At 38.2% G+C, this 23057-nt stretch overlaps 1 long non-coding RNA gene across 1 annotated transcript in view; it reads left to right on the forward strand.

Annotated features, from left to right (window-relative positions):
• The first annotated feature begins 1085 nt into the window (after positions 1 to 1085).
• LOC136560721 (uncharacterized) overlaps positions 1086 to 23057 on the forward strand; it is a 51714-nt gene continuing 29742 nt past the window's right edge. The window contains exons 1-2 of the long non-coding RNA XR_010784197.1: positions 1086 to 1192; positions 1983 to 2108. This is a non-coding gene — a long non-coding RNA (uncharacterized lncRNA). The remainder of the gene's footprint in view (positions 1193 to 1982; positions 2109 to 23057) is intronic.

The following is a 23057-nucleotide window of genomic DNA, read 5'->3' on the forward strand; positions in this document are numbered from 1 at the left end:
GCCTTTGAATTGTAAACAAATTTGTAGCAATTGCAGAGCTCATGGCTGAGTGTGGTGTGCTCCTCTCTCGTGGCTGTGCCTCTTTTTGTGGCGGGGTGTGCTTGGCTCCTGGCTGGCTGTCCACAGAGCCGCACTACGGGGACTTTCTCATCCAGGATTTGCCAAGTATACTTAGTGTTATGTTTGAGAAAGATTAACAATATTTCAGATCAAAGGAGAATCCTGCTGCACGGTCTTACAAGATTGTCATTCACTTCCATTATGGCTCATTTGCACAAGATTTTCCTGTAATGTGCGCCATTGTTTTGATGGCAGTGATTTGACATAAAGACAGGGCCAAAATGCATCTCGGAGCTCCACTCCACCGGGCTGGGGGGTAGCTGGGGCGCAAAGAACTTGCCAATCATAAAATGCAACTTTGTCTCAGTTATATTAAAGCCTTTATCAGGTGGGAAACTTTTGAATGAGCGTCGATTCAAGGAGAAAAACTATCAATGGCTGGTTTTTATTAGAATGTTTTAACCAGGTAAAGTTTTGGTTAACGGGGAGCACAAACCTCACACAAAGAGTTTCAGTCAGCCACGTATTCTGATGGGTTTTTGTTTCTTTGAAATGTGGAATTTGTTTTGCAAATGTTGGAGAGCCCCATGGCAGGAGTGACACATGAAAAATTTATTTCTCCCAAAATTTATTGTTAAACTAGTAGCTTCATTTTAAAAATCAGATTTCCCAGGTGGATGCTTTCAGACACTTTAAAATGCAGATGCATTAGACTGTACTGCAATACAGGAGTCAATAAAATTTATTAGAGAAGAAAAGTACACTATATCGCATAATCTTCTTCAATTCCTTTCTTTCAAGTAATAACTTTTTAGATAAGGTCAGATTTTATAGGTAAATAAATGCTGAACTTAATAAACTTGCTTGAGCAGTTTAGTTTGATTTAAAGTCACAGCCTGGAACTGGACGAAGCCTGTTGCTTTGGCTTTAATACACCCTGTTGGGCTTAGGTAACACAGGAAAATCAGTACAGGAGCTGATCCAGTATGTCTGATGCCTGAATCCGTAATTCCCACTGAGATCAAACTTCCTGTGACTCCAGAAAAGGACTGCAGCATGACCATCCTTTCCTGTCCAGCCAAACACCTTAGCTAGAATTATTCAAGTTTAAACCAAAATTTCAGCGGTAACTGTAAGTTTCCTGGCTTTCTGTGGGTCTAAATTGTCATTAAGTTTTCTACCTTTTTTTTTTCCACTTTTCCACTCTTTTTTTAAGGCATGGTAGTTTTTTTTCCAGCAGTGGGGGGAAAAGAGAAAATGTGAATGCATGAGAATATGTAGTATGTTTATAGGGATTTAGAATACAATTTACTTCAAAGAGCTAATAATGTCTTTAAAGCTGTGCGGAGGTATAATGCTAAGAAATGCATAGGTAAAACTCAAAAGAAAAGTTACTGTGCAGAGGATTATTTCAAGACGGAAATGGTATATTCTACTGGTTTTTGTGGGTATAGGTAGTTAATAATTTGTTATGGGCAAAACACCTGAAACAACTAGGTATGAACTGCAAAGAATATTTCAGAAAGAAAGAAAGAAATGCTGAAGAATGCCACTAAAGTGATGTGTTTCAAATTGTTTTCACACTTTGCAGTGCAAGTAACACTTAAACACATCTGGTGTGCTTTCAAAATGAAAATAACTGAAATATCCTTATATGAAAATGTGTCATGGAAGGAACCTTGTGGCTGGGTTATGAAATCTTGGTAAATGGACTGTAAAGTGGAAACAGTGAAAAACATTTCACTTTGGCGACGATAGCTGGCATCCCCCTTCTAGACTGCCACGAAAAGTATTTATTTCAGGAAACTCATCACATACTGTGGAAGGTAGCATCTATATGTCAGCAATTCCACTGACATTTTATGGAAACCTTAAAAATACAAACATTAAACTGGTGGATCCCTGTTTTTCTCCCTGCTCAGGAAATGCTTGCAGAATACACGAACAACAGCGCCCTCTGCACCTGAAACCCCTCCGGTTATTAAACCCAGACGTTCCTACGTGCTGGAGTAGCCTTTAATTTCAATTACTGCTTTTTTCAGCTGCTGGTAGGTATAGCTGGGCAGCGGGGGAGGGGTGAGAATATTCAGCTATGCTTTTAAGTGCTATGTAACTTTATAATATTACCTGAAAGCTTCGGCACCCTCAAGTACAAAATTTACAGCAATACATAATTTAAAGTTACGTAGAAAAAAAAACCAAGCGCAAAATAGCAGCAGAGATGTTGCACTTTTGCATTCCCTACAGCATAATTTAGATTCCTAGTGCTGCACTTTTGCATTCCCTACAGCATAATTTAGTTCCCCAGTGTGTCATTAACAGTGAAGTACATCACAGTCTGGAGTTTTGTTTTAGTACAGGCTGGCTGTATTGTTTTAATAATTTTTGAGTCTTCAAATATTACATAGAGAATAAGAATTATCTGTTTCTTGTAGTGCTAAAAGATTTGTTCTGAGGAGTTTCCAGAAACCAGTAGTAAAGCCAGAGACTGATATGACAGGATTTCAGGATTTTTGGCCATAATGATGAATTTAAAATTGGAGAACTAGCTATTTTTGCAAGGCTCAAAATAGAATTATGCAAGGAAATAATTATTACAAAAATGTATTAATTTGAAATAAGTATTTAATTTTCCTACAATAATACATGTAAGAAAAAGGTCCTGTGTGAAAAGTTCTTGCATAATGTTTCTTGATGATCAAAAAGAACAAAAATGAATTTCTATGTGCTATTTATATAAGCAATTAGTACAGCTGAGATGCTAATTAAGCCCATAATATACTTTGCTTATTTCTATAAAAGGCATTAGATGAGCTGTCTAAAAAACTCCCAGCAGAAACATTATATTTCTCTTAAATTAAAGCAGCAGTTTTTAGATACTTTCCACCACAATTTATTTCTTCAAGCCAGAGGCAGTGAAATATTAGAAATACTTATATATTTATTATATATATCGATGAAGTATAGGAATGTATCAGGATACTTTGAATTTTTTAAAAATAAATTATCTTTTTTTTCCAGTTTTTCACTGGGAATAATTTAATTCTTTGCTTTTTCTCATCCCCTCCTTAGCCAATAATTCCTTATCTTTAATATGAAAGAAACTCCTAATCACAAGTATTGTGCCTGAAATATGAGTTTTAGAAATGTTCAGGGTTATTTCTACACGGATTACAGTTAAAAAAAAATGGGTGGATTGTATGGAAACTATTATAAAGGACTTTTTTATAAAATTAAAGTAGCAAAGTTAACACCAAAGAGTGGTAATCTCTTGCTTAAATAAAATGGAAGTAGATCTACATCTGCAACAAAATATTAATGTGACAAAATTTGTTTTTAAAATTTACTCATTTAAGAAAGGCAAACTGTCTTTGTCACATCAATTAGAAGGAGAAAAGTAGAAAGGTTAAAATCATATTGCTTCTGCATATGAAACAAATACTTTCTAAGAAAATTCAAAGACATATCTGAATGCTAATGTAAGCTTAGATTATTGATGTGAAAGGGACTTAACAATCAGAAAACAATAGTTCTTTGTTACATTTATACTTTTAAGCAATTTAAGATGCTGCTTGGAAAGATATGAAGTCTCAGGAAATTTTCAAAGACAAAGCACTAATGGCTCTTAATATCACTATGTTCATTTTAAGAGCAAATTAAAAAAGAACGGTGCAAATAATTGTTTCATATGTTCTTTGCTTGTGACTGCTGTAATCATCCAGGCTGATTTACAAATGTAGACTTGAAGGTTTCTCAGCTTCCTGCAGTGTAGAAGACTGTTACTTTGGCACTCACACTCATGCCCTTGTAATCACCACTCAAAACTGTGCCCTGGTACTTCCAATTCCCAGTGTCTTGATTGAACACCTCATTCTGTGCTAACAAGGTGTCCAAGGTATTTGAACAGGGGCTGCAGTCAGAAAATTGTTAATGGTTTCACTCATTAAGAGTTGCTGCACTAGTTTTGGTAATTTGGTAACTGTCTAAATTGCAAGTTGATTTTTTTCCTTCATTTTAAATAATGATGCTAAAATTTGAGACCAGGAACACTAACAGCTAAAAAACCCCAGAAGGGTGCTTAAATCACTGTATTTGTATTAAAGCAAAAGGTTTTCATAGCAGAAAAGCTATAATTTTATTTTTGAGGTTTTGTTTTAAAATTATTGAGAAATGCATAAACAAGTATTAAATAGAAATCTAAGGACAGAAAATGCATAAAAAGGTAACAGTAAAGTGTAAAACAGCCTGAAGATCTTGAAGAAATTATTTAAGAAGCAAAGCTAATATTAAAATTACAAACAAAAAAGTAAGAAATAATTTGCCTTGAGCTTGGAGGTACATTTTTGGTAATTAGGATGAAATTCTTTAAACCAAAAGGATTTATAGTTGCAGGAAACTGTAGTATATGTACCTGAGAAAGGCCTTAGGAGTCTTTAATATTTTTTTGCTATATTGCAAGCTAAGCAGAAAGTAAGCCAAGATCAATGGGCCTGATCCTGCAATCCATACTCAAATAAGAACCTTTTTCTTTTTCACTTTTCTATCTTGCCGAGAGCAGCATTTAGAAAGAAATGCATTTCCTGGAAAAAAAAAAGCAGTAAAGTATCATTAAAATTCATTAAACAAATGATGTGAAAGAGATTTTACTGTTTGTATCCTCACTGTCATCTGGGATCAGTAAGTTACTTTCTTGAAATAGGAATATTAAAGCAGGGAGTAGGTTTCGTTTCAGGAAACATTTTACACCTGAAGAAAATTTTCCCCATGGAGATTTAATATTTGAAGTGGAAAGAAAACTTTTCTGAAAAAAAGAAATATCACAGTTTGCAGATTTTTATGCAGTAAAAGTTTAAGCAACCCCTAAAAAAATTGCAAACTACTCTTTTAAAAACAGGATTAAAATTCAGTGAGTTGGCCTCCACTGCATCTTTTGGCCAGGTTTTGTGGTTTTTCAATTACACATATATATATCTTTACAAATAATCTCTCTGTGGCTGTGAAAGTTCCACACACACACGAAGGGAAACGAAAGGCAACGCTAACGCTGGCCACACAGAAAGCTCTGTCAAAAGCACACTATAAACAAACTGAGGAGATATTTTTTTCCCCTGTTGTTTTTCTTCTATTAATTTCAAATATTCTTTGTAACTTTAGAAAGCAAACTACTTTCCAGCACAAGTGTGGATAATATCTTTGTGGTAGGTGGTTTGAGCTTGTTCTTTACCGAACAAGTATACACTTTAATAAAAATCATACCGGAAAATGTAAAAATAATATTGTAAATATTCTGCCAGATTTGAAATATGATATGATTTGGCCTTCACAGGAATATTCGAACCAGCAGGAAATACTCATCTGATTTTATTTGAGCAGAATCTCTCATACAGCTCCTTTAACCACTGCACTTTCATAAAGTTATGCTACCCACATCATTTGTCCCTCAGCTGGCTGGGATATCTCTCCAAGGTACACAGCTCTTGCTCACGATAGAAAAAAAGATTGCAAGCAAAGGAGCAAAATGAAAGCGGTGTTTACAAGGCTGCCACAGTTTGCTGAGATGTGCTGTGAGCAAACAAGCAAACGTGAGCTGTTGAACAGAACACACTGCTTGTACATTAGAGAAGTGCAACGCGTCTCTGAGTTTTACTTTAATTCCTATCTTTATTCAGATTGATGTTTATAAAAATTTTTGGCATTTCTATTTATTTACTAATGGGAATTTTACTGATGCCTAAAGGCAAACGGTCTGTTTATATATCAATGTACCAGATCTCTTCTGTCTGCCTATTTTGCTCTTTGATTGCAGCTTGAGTGGGTGTGTATAAATAAATAGATTTTAGAAGAAATTTTTTTTGAGTTTTGTTGTGTGATCGATGTATATTTGAGCTAGACGGTGGAGGGGTTTTTCCTTTTAGTAGTTAGGTCATTCCTCTGGAGCTGATTGTGAAGATAAAATCCTATCTGTATAAATTGAAAACTTGTCTTTTTGAGCTGGAAGTTGAATACAGACCATGACTTTTGCATGGAAAAATTACAGAAATAATGGCCCCTGGCTGTGGAGGCATTTTTTTGTTTTTCATGAATCAGGCACAAAGTTATTTAAATTAATTCTGGTCTCATCACCCTAATAGAATATCATTACTGATCTTTAGAAAAAATATTAGAAATCAGCAGTGTGTGGATGCAATAGCAATAGCTATTTGACCAATTTCCCCAAACAATTTTTTCTTTATTGAAAAGCAAGACTGCTGATGACAATACTCACTCATGATGCACATGCTTCATGCATTTCACACATTATCTTTTTATGTCAATTACATGGATCAAAAATACTAACTACTCTTTTGCTTCATGATTAATAAGGGCTAATTTATTTACTATCTTTTGAAAGCAGTCATTAAAGAAAAAATCAGAAGAAGAAACTCTGTTAATATTTCCATGTAATTTAAAAAATATATGAAAAAGTAAAAATTCTACTACCCAGACTTAGTCTATGGCTATGCACCACCTAAAGTGTTCTGCTCTTCTGATTGGATCCACTAAAACTCGTACTCAGGTATGATTACATGGACTGCAAGAGAACAGATTTAATTTCTCTGTGGCTGCTGCCTAACAGAATGCAGGATATCAGATACCACAGCTACAGCTATTTAAGTTCTAATACTTCCTTAAATGTGAATATTTAGTTATTTTTTCCCTTCCCCCTTCTGACACTGACACTTCTGTACAAAGACTTCTGTACTTCACCAATTTCTGTTTCAAATATGTGAAATGTCCCTGAAATGAGAGCCCTTCCCCTGAGTGTTCTGGGTTGGTCCCTTTGCCAAGGCACGAGGAAGCCTGAGGTGGTGTGAGGCAGTGGATCCATCCCAGACCTGGCAGGCTCTCCAGTGGCCCATTTCTGCCTAGTAGTCACTGAGCATGGGCTTCCTACATAGCTCCTCTGCTCCTTGATTAGGTGGGAGTCAGACTTTGCTGGTCCCAGGTGTATCCTACCTGAGAAAAAGGGCATTCTCTGATTCAAAGTAGGGGCAGAATCCACACTTTTAAGACACTCCTGAATGAAAAAGGCTGATGCCTTCCCTTAACAATGAATGCAGCAGCTGAAAGATAGCCAGTGTGCTATCTTAGCACTGCCAAAAGACAGGACATTCTTTCTGACAATCATCAATTCTATAGAAATTTGTCACTAACCAGAGCAGAAAGAGAACTGAGGTCTTCTTCAGAGGCTCCACTCATCTGCTCATCCCACAGCTCAGCACCAGGCTCCTCCCTTCCAACTCTGCCAGCCATGAGAGTGCTGAGAAGTGCTGAATTTCCCAGGCACAGGCACAATGAAGGAGCAGGGACAATGGGTGATGATGAGAAAGCTTCTTGACACTAAGAGGAAGCACCTTTCAAAACTTCCTCATGCCTCCTCTGGAGCACAAGACTAAAAGGGCTGAGGAGAATAGCGAGAGGGAGGGTTTCAGTGGTGAGTAGGTGACTTTAATGTGGCTAAGCCCAATCCTTAGTGAGGAAGTGCAGCAAGCGTTTGAGTTCAGCATTATCCTCACTGGTAGCTTCAGCTCTCTCTTTATTCCAGTATCAGATTTCTCTGCACTTCCTGTCTTACTTATGACTATGTTGGTTCATACACAGCACTCAGCATGTGCTTTGTAAAAATGGATCGCACAAGATGATGTGGATTTAAATAGGTGCAGTGACTTTTTCAATTGCTGATGGATTCTTCTTGACTGTGCTCAAAACCTCTATTTTCCAGCTGGAATTAATGGTGGCAATGGAATTCATTACTGGGAAAATTCTTACTGGAGTCAGAATGTTGTTCAAATCCATCTGCATTTTCCATGTTGATTGTTCATTTCTCATAGGGTTTATTTTCCTCCCCCATGTAATATCAAAGATGTGGGCATGATATTTCAGCACAGGAACATCTAGTCCATCAAAAGGCTCCATAAAAACCTTTGCAGCAACTTGTTGAGCCATGGCAATTTCTTTGATCCGTACCACAATGACTAACAAGTTCAATATAATAAGTAAACAATGGGTTATCCATCCTGAAAAAACACCATTTGGATAGATAGATAGGAAGTAGTTCAGCACTGTCATGGTCCACTGCTTTTCCCCCCCATGCAATTCTTAAATTATATTCATTTTACACAAGCAACTCCTTCCCAATCCCTGATGAGTCCATCTTCCACTAGGGAAAAAAGAGCTGTGGGTCTTGAAGTTTTTGGGGAGTCAGGACCACTTCAGATTTACTGGCAGGTTTCATTTTCTCTCAGGGGGGTGCGTATCACTCTAATGATTTGCTATAATCAGAGGAAAGGAGGTTCTGGGTGATGTGGGCAGTGGTGTAATTCATGAGGTGCCATTCATGAGGTGAATGAATATGTGTATATCTTTGTTTACTAAGTTTTTCACCACCATTGCTGATTATATCCTGCTTTGCACCACCTTGTGCTCTGTCTCTCCTTAGTGAATACACCCTTCAAGTTCATTCTATTACTTGCCAGTCTATCTTTGGCCAACATGTACCTAAGATTTTTTTAAAATAAGTTTTCTCACTATTGTGAAATAGAATAGTAGAAAACTTCCATAGAATGATTTCTTTCTATCTGAAATCAATGACAGAGCTCCCAGTTGAAGCTAGTTGAGACCTATTGTTGATTTCCTCTTCTGGTAATATAAGTGATGTGTTTTTTCACCAGCAGATTCTTTTTTTCATGTGGATGGTTTTGTATGTTATCTCTGAAAGGAATAAAAAGGAAAGACAATATCATTTAGAAAAAGTGTGACTATGTGGATACAGAAAATATTTGAATTTTTTCAATCTTGATAATAAACTTGGAATATATTTATTAATGCATCCCAGATAAGCAATTTTTATTGTGATGTGTTCTCTGAGAGAACTGTACTATGGCAAATTGAGAATAATGGGCCGTGTCATGCCTTCAGTCCATGTGCAGAACTCACACTGATGTCAATAGGAGCTCCCTTCACAAACCAAGGCCTATATATGACCCATGGAGTCACTAGTAGAAGTTTCCCATACATAACTACAAAATTAATGGAGCATTGTAATCCATTTTGAGATCTAATGAAATACACCATGATTTAAATTGCAATTAAACAGAGAGATGTCAATAGGCATTGATGAGTTTCCACATGAAGATAGCAACATTCCTGCTACAAACCTACAGCTTTTGATGGGTAGTGGCTCACAGACTCTAAAAACACATTTTCTCAGAGCATTATTGATTAAGCATCTCAGGAGCCTTAAACATCTGAATTATATCTTTTGTTGTAAGACATAATTTGTAAATCTAAGACTTGATCCATTCTGGAAAGATTACAGATTCCCATGTCATGGAATTCAGCATTTCTTAATTGCCATACATTTAGAAATTGAAAATCATAACATTAAATTATGCTTTTGTAGCAGGGGGAGGTTGGAAGGTTGTAGAGTTCAGGTGATTCAAAAAGATGTTGTTTAAAGTTCATATACTTGATGGTGTTTCATCTGTCCATGACTTTTTAAATTATTTAATGTGATAAAATATTCTGCGTTTGTGTTTGTGTGAGAAATGTCATGAAATGATTAGGGTGTGTGTATTTCACAGCACAGAGAGACCAAGTTTCATTACAACAGTGTTTAAACTACACCAGAACTTTTGAATCCCACAGTAATATTAATCTTCTAGTGCTCTGAAATATTTCATTCCCTGCTTCCTACCCTCATAAAAATACACAGAGAGCTGTGGCTTATCTTTGAAATTACCCATTGACATAAAATATGAGGAGTATTATTTTCAACTGTGTTTCAAGGAAGTGTTTCCCAGGATGCTTACTAGGCAGAGCAGTTCTGGTCTTTAGCAGGAGCTCCCGTGATCCTTCCCAGAAATCGACCTCCCTGCTTGCCCTTGCCCCACAGACTGGTGCCTTCTGACAGCACCTGGCTGCTGGGAACTGACTTTCTTATTACTTCAAACAATAGTTCATCTCCTATTTTGCATAATTCTGCAAAATAGGATGCCATTATCTGTTGTAATGTAATTATCTCTCACTTAAATGAGACAAGTCTTGGCCAGAATGCTAGAGACTCAAGACTTCAGCAAATCCATAGTGTCCTGAAGACATGCAATTTTCCAGTGAAGAAAGAGCAGAGTTTGCTGGACTCCAAATGAACTAAATGAGGAATCCATTCCCCTAAGACCATCTGCAAACCCTGTCAAAATTTCATTTGCTTTTCAGAATTTTTTTTGGTGTAATTATATGGACTAGACATTACATATGTTCCTTTTATAAATAAAGTAGGGTATGTTAGAGTGATATTACTAAGTATGAAGTATGAAATACATTTCTTATTACAAAACTCCCAACAATTATTTTAAAAAAATTCAAATGACATAGAAAGGCCCAAGAGAATTTACAATAGAATTTTTGAGGAATTTTAAGATTGATGTCAGAAAGTCCCAAATGATTTTGCATTTGGGACTTTCTGACATCTGCTGGTTGTTTTGTTTTTGTTTGGGTTTTTTTTTCTGTGGCTTCTCTACCAGTTATCTTGCCAGAAGGTTTATCAAGGAGAAGGCTGGGCAGCTATTTTGTGATGTTTTCACAAAGCAGCAGGTCTCATTTACTCCATGAAAACACCTCCATTTAATATCCCACTTTAGCAGGGAGATGAATACTTTGCAACTGCACCACTCTGGGTTGAAGTTTATCTCTACACAACATATAAATGCTCCCTGGAAACTATTTATACCTGGAGTACTTATAAAAGCTGTTTTTTCTTATTGTTTCCTGACTTTCTGGACACTAACCAAGACCAGCAAATTCTTAAATCCTATGAATGATTTCAGCCATCTGTAAGTTATAAAAGAACTCTGTTCAACCTCAAATACCTGAGCTGATTTCTGTTCTATTGCAGGTTGTTTGACTGTTGAGCCTTCTTTGGTCTGAAACAGGCTTTGGGTTTTTTTTTTTTTCCTTCTTCCTTTGTCTGCTTTTTCAGCTTACACCTTCCCTATGAGAATGGTATGAGATGACAAGAAAAGGTTTCTGACCTCACTATCCTCTACTTCCTCCACACTGCATTTTGAAGGGAAATTTATAAAACTCCACCAGTGTAGCCTGGACACTGCTGTCCCAGTAAGGACTACAGGGAGAAAGAACCAGGATCTTGGGTTTGTTGCTTACATTTTCTTTTTTTAACCCTTTCCCCCTGCCACCTAACAGACAGGTGATCTTTCATCTTATCTTTTTCCTTTGATCAAGTTTCAGTCATCTGCATCATAGAACAAAATTTTGGTCTAGTAAAATGTGAAGCTTGACTTTGGAAGAACTTCTGATTTCTATGAAATAAAGCAACAGTTCTTTGTCACCACAATCAGTGGATTTTTTTTTTCCATAATCAAGCTTGCTAAGAACATTTTAAATAATATTTTTGCTGGACTGAAGCTCTCAGCTCCCAGACTCTTCTTCCTTTTACTCCTGTGAACACAGTGCTAGTGCACTGTGTGTCAATTTGGTCTTGTTTGTGGGTTCATTTTCCCCTCCATTAGAACAGCATTTCTCTCTTTTTTTTTTCCTTCTTCTGATATTGTTCAAAGGCTTCTTGTGATGCCTTGAAAAAAGTTATTGATTGTTAGATCATTTCTCTCATTCATTCAGATGTTTTCTGGTCCCCAGATGGAAACATCACAGCTGCTGCTCTGGAATTCACTATCGACTTCTGTCTCTGGATTATCAGAGCCCCTAGCAAAAAAGCCTGATTCCAGGCACCCTCTTTCCCTCTGTTGAGACTTAAAGCTGTTATTCTTCCAGCTCAAAGGAAGTCCTAGTGCCTTTATATGGCCAGAGTCTGTAGCAGTAAGGTCCTATGATTACTTTCTTTGAGCTATTTTTCTAGTGCACCTTTTTTTTCTATATAATTTTTCAGCTCTTCAGTAGGAGCACCAGATCTCAAACACCAGTCTGATTTCCTGCCTCCCTCTGCTGCTATTTCTGTGCTGGTCATTGTTGTATATTTGAGGGCCAGAATCAACCTGACAAATTAATATTTTTCAAATTCAGCCTTTTCTGACCAGCAGCCATCTGCTCAGACAAAGAAGAAAGTGGGAAGGATTGCCGTGTTTTAAATGCTTTTCACCCAATCTCTGAAGGAAAGCCTCTTTTTTAAATTCAAAGAGTTGTTATGATTCAAAGAAAATGTTTATTCTACAGACTGTTTCCTTTCCATTAAAGTTTATTTATACCGCCCTCCTTGTCTGAGGGTATAATTATGAATGATCTAAGCCTGTACTGAAAATCCTAAATTAAAAAATACATCTGTTGCAAGGATTCTCTCACCAGAAACCTTGAAAATGTTATTCTGTCTATGCATCCATATATCTGTCTGTCTCTCTGTAGGTTATGGCTATCCTTTATATGTTCCAGAAGTAAGTGAGATTAGATCACTTGCTTCGTACTTTAACTTCTGTAGACATTCATGAAAAGAATAAAACAATGTGGAAAACTGAATACATTTTATATTTATTTATAGTCTTCTTTCAATCACATTTTCACTTGTTAACAGCTAAAGGGATTAGATTGTATTGTTCCTCTCCTTCTAGATTTAGAAATAATCATAAGTGTAAGAAAACATTATTGAAATGGAAAAAGTTATGTTTAGAAAAAAAAGAGAATTATAGCACGAATGATGCGAAGTGCATCAGTGTTCAGCCACAGCAAGGTGTTTTCCTGACAACAAAGGGCAATTGCTTCAGCCCAACTTTTCAGCATACCTCAGGAAGCATCGGTGAAACACATTTATTTTTAATTAAGGCCAATTCTGTCCCAACATTTGCTTTAAATATGAGGACCAAAGAGGATCAGAAAAGGACATTATTTCTGCAGTCCTTTGAAGCTGCTGCCTCCTGATATGTAGCACCAGGGAGGGCAACACCGCACGGACGGTGGATTCATAACAAAATCTCCACTTTGCAGAAGATATCCAGACAGCACTTTTCTCAGTTGGATTTCACCTGACTAATAATCTTATTTTTCATTTTTTAAACATTACAATGAAATGAGTCCATTAAGATGCCATAATGTTAATTAACATTGTCATAAATTCTTTCATTTCACTTGCATGCATTTTTCAAAGCTACATTGTGGAAATGATTCTTTTACCCTGCCATTTGCCTATATATCATCTCATGCTAGTACTGAAAGGTTAAATGTTATAATTTATGCTAATTTTAATTTTCCCTACTGCCATAGGCAGTACAAATCAAGCAGCAGCAATTGATTATACATCACTGACAGTATAAAACAGAGCAAACATACAGTTCTGTCAATGAAAGGCCTGTGCCAGGTTAGTCAGAGTTAGGTTGTTATGGCCTCCTGAGAACAGCCAAACAGCAACTATGATATGAATATTTATTTTGTGCATAATTTTGGATCCAAGCCATATCAATAAATAATTTTCCATGGTACTTTTGTGCCTCAAGAATTTTGATGGAAAGGCTCTGTGCCTCTTGAAGAATTTTGTGCAACAAATACCAGATATTTGTTTGGGCTTTGGCTTTTCGGAGAAGGGCCTGATGTTGTCAAGGTCAGGCAGAGTTTCACTGAAGTATGTTCCTGCATGATAACATGTAGGTTACAATTACAGGAGAAGGAAGAAACCAAGGCCTGGCTTAGGCCGTCAAAAGGCAGAAATTATCACTAGCTTGATATCATCTGGCGGCTAAATTGTTCCCTTGTCACTGCCATAAAGAGTTTCTTTGGAGCTGAGGAATGATAGTCAGAGATTTTCAAAGAACCAGGATAAACACCCAAATTGTTCATTTACTTGGGTCTTAAACCCTTCCCTCCTTGCAGCACAAAGAAAGCTACACACCACCCTGGCTTAGAACCCTTCAGGGCTCATCTTTGCTGTTGCTCTGCTGCTCCAAAAGTAGCATTTTCTCCACAAATGTAGCTTCTCCCTAGATAGCAGACACTTATTTTCATGGATAGATGGTTCATTCCTTGCTCTACAACCTACCTTGTAAGAAAATGAAACAGAAGAGAGAAATGATGTCACAGAAGTAAGAAGCAGTGGCTAGCAACTGGTACTTCAACATCATGGGACAGAGGCTTAATTCCCATGAAAGACAGGCTGAGATGACTCAAAGCTCTTGGGCACAGAAGAAAATGCCATTTGGAGGAAAACAGAAGTGATCCCTGTGGCTGTTGGCAGTACAGGAGACACAGCCTGGGCTGAGAAATGTGGTCAAGTGTCTCAAGAGCTTTTCTACCCAACCTGGGTAAAAGGCACTGTGGGCACCTTGCTGGAGAGATCCTGAGAAGTGCAGAGAGGATTGCAGCCTTGCTGGTACATGCAAGAGGATGGTCAATGCCACGTTGCTTATGGTAGAAGGAAATGGAGCATTGACAACGGGATTAGGGAATTATTGCCTGACTTGAGGCCAAGTGGGTAACCCTATGAGACAAAGACAATTACACAGATCACAGAAGATGGGAAGGAGATTCTTGCAACAAGGCAACAACAACTGAAAGGCAAATGTTGCAATACATTTTTTTTCAAAAAATAATTGATAAATTTCAGCATAAAAATCCTGTTGACTTTTAATTGGAAGTCAGTTTGAGTGGTTTCAGCACTTTAAGTACAATAGCCATTCTTGCTGATTTTTATGTGTCCAAAACTTATTCAATGTTTGTGTGACAAAGCTTAAAATAGAAATAGGGATTTAGCTTGTCCACACATCAGCTTTGCATTACAACATGATTTCTGTTAGAGACATATTTGTGAATAAAGCCTTTGTACCAAAAGATAGAATGCTTCTTTCAAATTCAGTGCTTTAATTTAAAGAAGACACCATTATTTTTTTTTCATGAAGCTGTTGCTTCTTGATTTAGAATTAGTGAAACACTGGTTACTTTAACCCAGATGGTTTCTTCCCCACCCATAAGGATTAGTTACTTTAGCACAGATGTCTCTTTTTCTTCCATAAGGCATATTAGAAGGAAAACAAAGATTCACATTTAAGCAATAAATAATAACAAATACCACCCCTATTGGCTTAGATATGTCCAAATCCAAAACCACAGCTTAAAGTTACTTTAAAGTGTGGTGGGCCACAGCTTACAGTTCTTTCATTTTGCTTTCTTTTTAAAAGATTTTACTTTGTTGACATTTTTTGCACAGTTTCAATTGATCTTTATTGAAAAAGAATAAGGATGGAGCAGACTGACAATTTTATTTGACAGATGATTAATAACTTTGCTTAGATCTGGCCTGAAGTGTAACCACAAAGTGTTTGATAAGGGATGGATAAAATATGGTTTGCAGGCAGTAGAAAGTTTAAGGGACATAAAATGGCTGAATGGCAATCTTAAAAATGCAAGGTAGGAGCCATGAGGTCATGTTAGCAGCGCTCTAGTGCCCTTTCATCCCAGGGTTACTCCAATTTTCTTCTGATTGCTCTTGGCTCGTGGTGGAAGAGTCTCCCTTGGTGCATGTGTGGAAATGTCTGTTTATGAAGAGATATTGTCTTGTTGTCAGTTTATGAACAGATCTCTTCCCTTGTTCACAGGACAGTGGCTCAGCCTCATCTCCCAAAGGCTCCATGTTGGGCTCAAAGAACCTGGGCTGAGTCTGAGATCAGCACAGGCTCTGTGGGGCCTGCCTGGGGCCCTTTGGGCCAGCCTGCTTTCCCCTGCCACAAGGAACTCTTCTCCCCTTCCCTGACGAGCACCACATCAAAATGTTTTCCTTGAAACTCCCCTAAAGTTTCAGCTTCTTGCTTTTCTCCAAAAGGAGGTTGATCTGGCCCAAAGTAAGCTTGAATAAGCAATTGAAAACAAAATTCTTTTATGATAACAATTTTTCTCAGGCTTTTTAGCCCAGTCCAGATTTTGTTACTGTGGGGAAAATTTAGTTGTAAGGATTTATATTATGTTTATTTAATTAATAATTTCTGTAAATGAAAAATTAATTCTGTTACTTGTGGTGATGTGTCATGCCAGGAATAATATTTTGCATCTATGGCTTAACACAATACACCATTTTAAAGGACCTTTTCCTAAAATTTAATTTTAGATTTGGGACTATGGAGAATTTAACTTACCTTCAGGAGGATATTTTGAATAAAAATAACAAGAAACTGCTTTACTAGAATATCAACCATGCTTGACTGATATTAACCATATGAAAAAATGTATGGGACATATATAATTCACATAAGAACTACAGTTAAGCCTACTCATATTTTTCTTTTAAAATGGATGTCCAAACTTTAAAAGTCTGTATATTATTCTTCTTAAGATCCAAATATATTTTTGGAGACTGAGTTCCTACTGTTTGCAATAATGAACACCTCATGGATAGCAGGGGAAAAAAATCAACTTTCCTTGATGCTACTGTTGGCCAAAGGGAGAGTGAAAAAAATTATAACAAGATATCCCCTGTTGTAGAACTACACTTTTTCTCCCTATCTCTGGATGGAGAATGGAGAGTTTCAGCGAAGTCTTCTCACCTCCCTCTCCTGTTTTCTTGCTTTGTACTCTGGAGGTTTGCCCCAGAGCAAACCCCAAGACACCCCATGGGGTGCAAAGGCTGAGGAAGTTGAAGTAGCTCCTTTCTCCCGGAGTGCCAGGGAGCAAGGACTCAATGACAAGGATCCTTCGTGACTTCACTGAGTACTGGATGCTGCCCAAGCAGTCAGCCCAGGGCATTCTGCCTGCTGGAGCCTGTGGAAACTGGGCACAGCACACAGAACTGGTCTGATACTGGTGTGACAGCCCCTCACAGCACAGTGTACTGGCACCCCAGGATATACTCTGCCTTGTTAGCTGTCCTGTATTGTCTTCTGTAAATATAGTGAGTAATGCAAAAAGCATTTACTAATGAGGCTTAAAATTTTCCTTCAAATGCTACTCTCGCATATTTACATGCTTGTGGTTTGCTGCCATTATATGCACCAAGTTTTGGCCTATCCCCTTCATTCACGCTCTCTGGGAAACATGCTCCTTTGAGAGTCGTGGATAATTTTGTTCTCCTCGTTTTAGCAGGATGCTTCACTAGCTGTGTGCCAGTTGTCTTAGAAATGCTGGTATAACTGGCTGAGAGGGATTTTTGGAGCTGGGGCCTCTAACAGAGGCACATGCACCTCGTGTGCATCTGAGGGTGAGCATGACGCCTGAAGACAGCCTGTGTCAGGCCTCGGTGAGCGGCACCCTGCCCCCAAAAGTCAGAGGTTACATTTCAAGGACCGGCTCCACTCCTTGGGTTGCCAACCCCTGGTGATAAGAAGTCTGCTTGGAGCAAGGTCACAGCAGCACAGACCACCTGCCCATCGCCCGGTGCCAGGGGCTGGGAGCCAGGTGAGCCCGTGCCAAGAGCGCAGGAGCCAGGAGGGGAGCAGGAGGGGAGAGGCCCAGGCAGAGGCTGCTGCAGCCCTGCCCCTGGCCAGCGTCCACTGGCAGCAGTCCTGGGGCTGGAGGAGCTTTTGCAGGACTCCCTGCACGAGGCTGAGGGCATCAGGACTGCAGCTGCTTTCACAGATGAACTTGGTGTTTCCAGAGGCCTGGCTGCAGTGAGGTATCTAACATGTCATAAACACAGGCTTAAGTTCTTAAAGATTAAAGCAAAAGTTAGATAATCTGATTCTCCAAACAGCAGTAGAGGATGGAGTGAACAGCTGCCTGAAGCTGCTGTGGCATGGCACAATGGGCTGGGAGGTGCTAAAGATGGAGCTGGAGGGGCTGACTTGCAGCATGTCTTGAGGTGACCATCAATGAACCAAAGGGTACCACATCTCCTCCTCCTCCTCCTCAGTATTTTGAGGACCAAGCTGTGACCTAACACAGGAGCTACAGTTTCTGCAAAGTACACAACTGCTGCTTCTCCTTGTTTTGTTTCTGCTTTGTTCTTGGTCCTCAAGAAAGGACAAGGACAAGGACTCTATGACAAATAATACAGATGGAGTGTAAACATTGAAAGAATTAACTTAACTGTAACAAATATAGCTAAAGGTCAAACATTTAGTTTTCCTCCATACCTAATTTTTATAAATATATAGTTGCCAAATCTAAATTATTTGATCTGAAATGGCAGTGGACATTCAGAATGACGCAACAAGGCAAATATCATATAAATGCAAGTTCCAGATGAAATTGCCAGAGGAATCATTCTTCAGAAATCCTAGCTGTAAAATATTGCCTCCCAGTTCATGAGACAGCTGCAAGAAGCATTCATGACTTTAATTTAAGAATAAGTTTCCTCAAGGAACTTTAGCCTTTATTTAAGATCTGGAAATCTGTGTATCTGTAAGAAGCTATATGTAAAATGCATTTTACTCTTTGAAGCAGAAGGCTTTTAAGGGACTTAATTAATTCTGGTTTTAACATGGATGATGATATCCGTACGTTAGTTTCATGTTCTCCAGGTGACGTACTGACTTTATTTAGAAGCCTCTGAGTTTATGTGAGCCAAGACAGTCACATAGATGTGCTGATATAACTCTGCTGAGATACCACATGCAGATTGCTTTTTTTATGACTTTGAATATTTATTTGAAGTTTTCATTTCAAGAGATTTAGGTGGAGTCATTCTGCTTGATGAATATAGCTGTGGATTTTTTTTTTCATAATGTAAAAGGGTTTGCTTCCCCCATCTGGTCATGTATCCATTGTGTCAATTTCTGCAGTTCTGTTGTTCCAAAAAAAGCACATAGACTCATGTGGTTGAAGTAATCTGACTTCTAGCCATCTATTGACACAGCTTTAGTCACCCAAATACAAACCTACCTCAGACTCTTTCATACTCACTCCCCAAAACCCAATTTTGCTGCCTGTCCTTTCCCAGAGCCATTCCCAGTTTAGACCTGTAAGTGCCTTTCCCACATTGTTCCCCCTGTATCTGCCATCCACAGTCCTTTCCATGACCCCATGGCTCTTTTGCCTGCCCCTTGTAGAAGCATCTCCCACAGCTCTTCCTAAGTCCAGGGAAAGCCAAGAAGCACATCTGATCATCAGTCCTGCCTTCAACACCTTCTTACGTTTATAGCCTTTGAACCTGAATGACCTTTAAACAAAGATTTTCGGAAGAACTATAAAAGACTGTGAGAGGAAAGCAACAAAATAAATACATTTAGAGTTAATATCTCCAAGAGAAACATCTGTTTGTTCCTTTGAGTAACCAAAGGCAAATACATGTGTTCAGAACATGCTACAGCTAATGCCTACAGCTGACAAAATGAACTTTCTGTTCAGTGTCATTAATAATGGATTCAAAACTATTTTTTTTGTAGTGCTAATACAGTGCTTTTAGTTTTATTAAATAAGTAATAGCACTTTTTTTTTTTGTGGTATATATTGTAGCATTTAGACTGCCTGTATCTTCAAATTTTAGAAGCTTCAGCAGATGACTATTCAAAATGACTTTTCTCACAGGGAGTTCACTTGTAGGACTTCACTTAATTGGAGCAGACTTCTAATTAGTAACAAAATTAATATTTAAAAAAGAATCAGGAAAAATATACACACTGGAGTGTGCAAGAGTATCAAATACCAGCAGTAGAAGACAGCACTGATCAAAACATTACTGGGGTGAAACTTGGGCTACTCTGAGTGCTGCAGCTTGGGAACATGGCCAGGCTGCACCCTGTTTCCCAGAGAGGAGAGAAAGTCCTAAACACTTCTCCTTTTGCCCAGGAGAAGAGAAAATGAAGGGCCAGCAGGGAGCTGCTAGGACTCCAGTGCAGTGCTCGGTTTGGGCTCCCAGATGGGCCATGGAGAGGGGACTGAAATCCTCAAGTCCTCCCAGAAAGCCTCACTGCACGTTAGGACACTTCTCTCTCACCTTGCTGGATGCTTATGAGAAACCTGGCCCCAGGGCTCAAACTGAATTGATGGGGACTGGGAGACTGGGGGAGTGTTTAGAATACTTGAAAGAAATATTCTGTTCCTGCAATCAGCTTTTGCTTCTTGCACTGTGTGTGGCCACACACGTGCAAGCATCTCACCTAGAAGAGGTATGTTTGTGCACTTTGTGACGGTAAACACCTTCTCACAGTGAAATACTTGTGCTCCTCACATACTGCCCTTCTGTGTGCTTCAGGAATTTTTCACTCATCTAGACAGCAATGCAATTTTGAACTTTCCCAGGGTAGCAGTAACCTCCAGTCTTCACTTTTTGTAATATGTTCCATATGTTTCTTGATGATCCCACACATGAAAAATCATAGAGTATGTATCAGAGTATATATGTATGGATTCATCATCCATCCCCTTCTGCATGATAGCTCTCCTTGGAGGGGGGAGGTAAGTTCAGTACATTAGCCACTCAGGGAGTGCAAACACCCATTTAATGAGTGTCAGAAAAACCCAGCGTGGGTGAAATCATCCCACACTTCCCATTATTAAAGACAACGTGAATGGGAAAGAAAATTCCTCCACAGGTTCAGTTTTCTGAGGTGTGGGTGAAGTTCCAAACAAGATCTCCCACATCTACAGGCAATGCTTCAACATGCAGCTTAAGTGAGATCTGGCATTCCTGCAGTTAATGATTTGTTGATTAAATACCACATTAGAATTTATTTATACAATAGGAAACATATTTTGCAATTTTTTTCTCAGATTTAAATTTCTAACCTCTCCTTCTGGCAACAAATCTAGTTTAGATCCATTGAAGTTATCTTTCTGTGATGATACAAATAGAGGCAAGGAATATTGATTTCAGTGGGATATTGAGATATAGCCATCTGTTTGCCAAGCATGATTACTTTCAGTTAATTTCCAATAAAGCCCAGAAAAGCCACCAAAAATAGTCACTTTTGGATGTTACAGACAGCTTAGACTACTGGAGACATTTTAAAAGAACATAGTTTCAAGTTGCTCTCCACTTGATTTCTGAACAGTTGGCCCTGTGACATTTGGCCAACCGAAAAAATAAGCATAATTTTGAATGGCCTCCTTGCACCATCTACAGGATTTGGTAGGACATTTTGGAGGTCATGATTTTAAAAACAGAAGTCCTTACCTCAGAAGTAGTGCCAACAGAGGCAGCAAGCAGAGAAGAAAGGTCCCTGTCCTAGTTGGGAAGTTGAGTGCAGCAAAAAGGAAATTTGTGTATATGAAACAGTAACAAGTCACAAGTGCCCATCTCCTGTAGTCTCTAGCAAGAGGACTCTACTCTACACCCTGGAAATTGGGCAGTTACTAAGAAAAGACATCAAAGTTAGCAGAAATTACTCCTACATACTTTAGAAAATGAACTGCAAGGCAGCCAGGCAGCTTCTGCAACTTAAATCACTGTGAGTAATCTGGAACTGTGATTTGAAAATAAAAATTTGATCAATCACAGAAACATTTAAGTAAAAGTCCTTTGCAATTTTGTTTTACAAATGCTTCATATTGCTGTTCATATTTTTAAAAAGGTATTTAAATTTCTTTTGCCCCCTGGAAGTGTTGTCAATTCTATTTTATGTAATTCTCCTGCAGTGAGGAAGGTGCATCTTTTCAATGTATAGCAAAGCAAAACAGCCAATGGAAGATGTAGGGTAATATAAAACTCTACAGCATATGCTCCTTCACCAGGGAAAGGAAGCTTGTCACTCTACTCAATAAAAGACATAGAAATACCATGGGAATTTTCCCCCTCCAATTGGGCCCCAAATGTTCTCATGCTATACTTGTAATGTGCATTACTAGCTGATTAGAAGTGACATCAATTAGTCACATGTCTGTGTTTCTGATGGAAATAAAAATGAGCTTCTGTACACAAAATCTCAAATTCATCTCTACATTGCCTAGGGATTTTTCCTTCTGCAATATCAGTTATCGGTTTAATATAATATTGTTGACTTAACAATGATATATTTCAGGCTGAAGGCAGAAATGCATTTTGCATTAATAAATTGTTTTGAGATGGGCTTAAAGAATATTTCATTATATAAGAGAGGCAGCTATAAAACCTATTTGGTGGTCTTTCAATCACTGCTACCTGTGGCCTATTTATGTGGATGGCATTCATCAGTATGGCAGGAAATATTAAGCAAGTGCTAGACAGTTATTAGCTCTCCTCAAGCAGAAGTCCTCATACCCTCTATTCATATACCATGGGAAAAATTCACTTGGTATTTTCTTTCTTGCAACTGTTCTGCTGTTCATAATTTGATGGAAAATTGATTAATCACACATTTAACTCAATGCAAGATCTTCTGCACTGTAATAAATTATGGCCATTAATCAATAAGTACAAAGTAATTCCAGGAGTCTGGAGACATGCTGATTTCTAATAGAAAAACTTGTGCTTAGGCCTTCTTGCCAGTGACCACTTCATCTGAGGTATTTTGCACCTGCCTCAATCCAATTAGATGACATAATTAATGAATCTCAGTGCAGTTGATAATTTGTTATACAAAAGAAAGAATGTTTTGGCACATCTATTAAGTCCTGATATACAAATCTTTGCAAAGAGGGGAATACTAGGAAGCCAAGAGGGGAACCTACAGCCTCTGCTACAGCAGAAGAAATCTCTGTTTATTCCAGGGCACTGAGTAGGCAAATTTTACTGAACTTAAAAATCTGCACGTTTCCTTCTGCCATATTTAAAGGGAGCCTGTGCAGAAGCCTTCCATGCCATCTTGCTTCTTTTGTGACAAATTAAATGGTATGATTCGAGCAAGCATTCAGGAAGTTTTGTTTCCCAGGCAATCTAATCAATGTGTCCCTGGCCGCATATCGGTTACAGTTTTACATATCGCAATCCATTTGCACCTGTTATGTCCGGCTAACATAGAGACACTCAATAGATTTTGGTGAGAGAAAGAGTGTGAAGATAAAAAGAACCAGTCTGCTGCTAATTCTGTCACTAGGAGACGCCATGAGCAGATTTTATTTAGAGACTTTGAAAAACAATTAGCTGAGGATTATAGGACTAAAAGGCCTTTACTAGCTGTACCTGGAAAATACTTTGCCCATTTAATGCCTTCTAAGCTGTC

The sequence above is a fragment of the Molothrus aeneus genome, chromosome 10 (genome assembly GCF_037042795.1).
Source record: "Molothrus aeneus isolate 106 chromosome 10, BPBGC_Maene_1.0, whole genome shotgun sequence".
NCBI classification, from domain to species: domain Eukaryota; kingdom Metazoa; phylum Chordata; class Aves; order Passeriformes; family Icteridae; genus Molothrus; species Molothrus aeneus.